Below are 3613 nucleotides of genomic sequence, written 5' to 3'. Positions count from 1 at the left end.
CTGAAAATCATACAATTATTTAGGAAAATATTAAGTGGGTTTTGGGGGGGGGGGATTTTTAAAATTTTCTTTTAGGATTCAATTTTGAAAAGGACAAAACATGTCCATATGATAAAGGACTTTATTTTATTTTATTTTTTTGATTGAATAAAGACTAACAAAGAATGAAAATTACGCAAAAATAGTTATGGTAAATAGACAATAAATAAAATACAGATAAACTCTCAAACACTTTTACCCTTCGTTAATATATATATATATATATATATAATACTCGATATTTTTATATACATACATATAGATATCTATTAGTATGAGTAGGTTTTCTGTACATTGAGATTTTTAATATTTAATTTTAATATGTATTTTTAATACATACATCTCTCACAGATTTTCTTCATCATCTAAACATCCAACATCCTAATATAAAATTTACTGCTGATCTAGAAAATAATAACTCCTTAGCTTTCCTGGATGTCATGCTTACACGATGCTCTGAAAGATTAAAAATCTCTATGTACAGAAAACCTACTCGTACTAATAGATATCTGCATAATCTTTCTCATCATTTTCCACCACAAAAACTTGGAACTATATCTACCTTAGGACATAGAGCACGCTCTCTCTTGAATGAACAAGATGAACTACAAAAAGAAATAAATCACCTCACTCTTATCTTGAAACAAAATGGATACTCTGAAAAAACGATTAAGAAATTTCTTCTTGATCCTCCTAGACAGTGCACCACAGAAACTAGTAATTTTAAAGGCAGCATCTCCATTCCATACATTAGCACAGTCTCTAAAAAATTAGCTAAAGTCCTTAAAAAATATAATATCAGGACCTTCTTCACCACACTTCCTAAAATCCGTTCTCTAATCAGCCATCCAAAACCTACTCATCACAACCTAAAATATCCAGGTGTATATAAATTATGGTGCGATTGCAATATCCCTTATTTTGGACAAACTAACAAATCTATTGAACAACGTATAGAAGAGCATAAGAGAGACATCTCTTACAAAAGATCTCATGCAACTGCGATATCCGGTCATGTTCTTTTTTCAAATAATCCTAATGATGATCAACAAAGCCACTCCGTTTGCTGGGATAGATCAGAAAATATCTTTCGCTGTGATGATGACTTTGAGAGGAAAATTGTAGAATCAAGGGAAATCCTGGTGAACCCTGTCCACTTAAACAACAATTTCAGTTATAACATCCCAGATAGCAATGCTGCAGTTATTCAATATTGGCGTTCACGTGAGCCTGCACGCACACTTGCAATAAAAAATGGCACGCCTGTTAGAACAACTTGAAAAAATACAACGTTTTTTATGTATCAATTATGTGTGGCAATTTTTACCTGTAATTTCCAGTTTGTTTAGATACTTCAATGTTTATTACTATTATTTTCCTTTAAGAATACCTGAGGAAGGCTGTTATAAGCCGAAACTAGTCGTATCCGTATATATATATATATATATATATATATATATATATATATATATATATATATATATATATATATATATATATATATATATATATATATATATATATATATATACTGACTAGAACCCGAGGAGTGTAATAAAAAACTTTAATGAATCACAACTAGTTTCATCGGAGTTCCGACTTCTTCAGGTGAATAAGAAATACTTAAAACTACAAAAACTAATACGGTAAAAAAACATGGGCTTTTCAGTTTAACATTTAACACCAAAGAGTAGAATAGTAACAGTCATATTTGAATTAGAGACCGCGTGGCATTCAGAACACACGCAGTTTACAGACAAAAAAAAAAAATGTTGTGGTGGGCGGTAGATGGCTTTGATGGAGATGATTCGTAGTAGAGGTTCGGTGTAGTGGTTGAGACAGTTGTAGGTATCCTCCCGCGATGTGTCTTCGGACTCCTTGGAGGTTTCAGGAATAATAATAATAATTATTATTATTATTATTATTAGCGTGAGTTGATGTTGAGTGATAGCCGATTTTAGAGTGCCAGTATTGGATTACTGCGCTATGGGAATCAGGCAAACTCTAACTTAGATTCCTGTTCATGTGTGAAGGATCCAGGACTATTTCTTTAGATTCTACAATGTGTCTTTCAAACTCATTATTGCATATATATAAATTGGTCGTGTGATCCCAATCGATTTGGTGTTGAGGCTCTTCAAGATTAGAGTTGGGGGAGAAAAGAACATGACTGGAGAGGGCGCTCGCTCGGGTTCCTTTGTAGTTGATGTCACCTCTCTGTTCCTCAAGACGTAGTGAAATAGATTTATCTGTCTGACCGAAATAAGGTCTACCACAGTCGCACACCACTTTATAAACACCTGGAAAATGTAGCTGGTTGTGTTTTGGTTTTGGGGCGGCTCAGAAGGAACGAAGCTTTGGTAGAGTGGTATAGTTGGTTTTTATGTTGAATTTCTTCAACATTATAGCAAGTTTTGGGGTCAAAGAGCTTATATATATGGTAACTGGATGGGGTGATCAGGTTGGATTCCTCTTCTTGTCGAGGTTGTTGACGTTGTCTCAAACGTTTAGTGATGTTACGAGAAGCATATCCATTATTTAAGAAGGTACGTTTCAGGAAGTTGAGTTCTGTTTGAAGGTCTTCTTCACTAGAAGTAAGACATCTTGCTCGAAGAGCGTCAACACCAAATCGATTGGGATCACACGACCAATTTATACATATGCAATGATGAGTTCGAAAGACGCATTGTAGAATCTAAAGAAATAGTCCTGGATCCTTCACACATGAACAGCAATCTAAGTTAGAGTTCGCCTGATTCCCATAGCGCAGTAATCCAATACTAGCCCTCTAAAATCAGCTATCACGCAACATCAACTCACGCTAATAATGCCACGCGGTCTCTAATTCAAATATGACTGTTGCTATTCTTCTAACTCTTTTGTGTTAAACTGAAAAGCCAATGTTTTTTTTTTTTTTTACAGTATTAGGTTTTGTAAGTTTTAATATTTCTTATTCACCTGAAGAAGTCGGACCTCCGATGAAACTAGTTGTGATTCATTCAAGTTTTTTATTATACTCCTCGGGTTCTAGTCAGTATAATTATTAATTCTAAATGTATACATCCCGAGTCAACTCTAGTAACAATATATATATATATATATATATATATATTTATTTATTTATTTGTTTATTTATTTATTTATTTAAAATTGAATGACTAGAACCGAGATTTAAGTAAAAAGGTTTTAATATAAAAACACTACTAATTTCGGCCTGTAACAGCCTTCTTCAGGTGACATTATAAAAGAAAGAAAAAAAAACACTAAACAATGAAGGTAAAAGACTATGAACAACATAGACAGTCTCTATAGATAATTAGCATGAAAACGTTGTCTATATGTATAGAGACTGTCTATGTTGTTCATAGCCTTTTACCTTCAATATTTAGTGTTTTTTCTTTCTTTTATAAAGTTTTTTTTCTTTCTTTTATCACCTGAAGAAGGCTGTTACAGGCCGAAACTAGTAGTGTGTTTATATTAAAACCTTTTTACTTAAATCTCGGTTCTAGTCATTCAATTTTTCATAAAACTATATATGTTAACCAAGTTAATGATCATTCTGTCACACACACAC

The sequence above is a fragment of the Typopeltis vanoorti genome, chromosome 1, assembly GCF_054136105.1.
Source record: "Typopeltis vanoorti isolate ZY-2024b chromosome 1, IOZ_Tvanoo_1.0, whole genome shotgun sequence".
Lineage (NCBI taxonomy): Eukaryota > Metazoa > Arthropoda > Arachnida > Uropygi > Thelyphonidae > Typopeltis > Typopeltis vanoorti.
Note: the sequence above shows the minus strand (reverse complement) of the source record.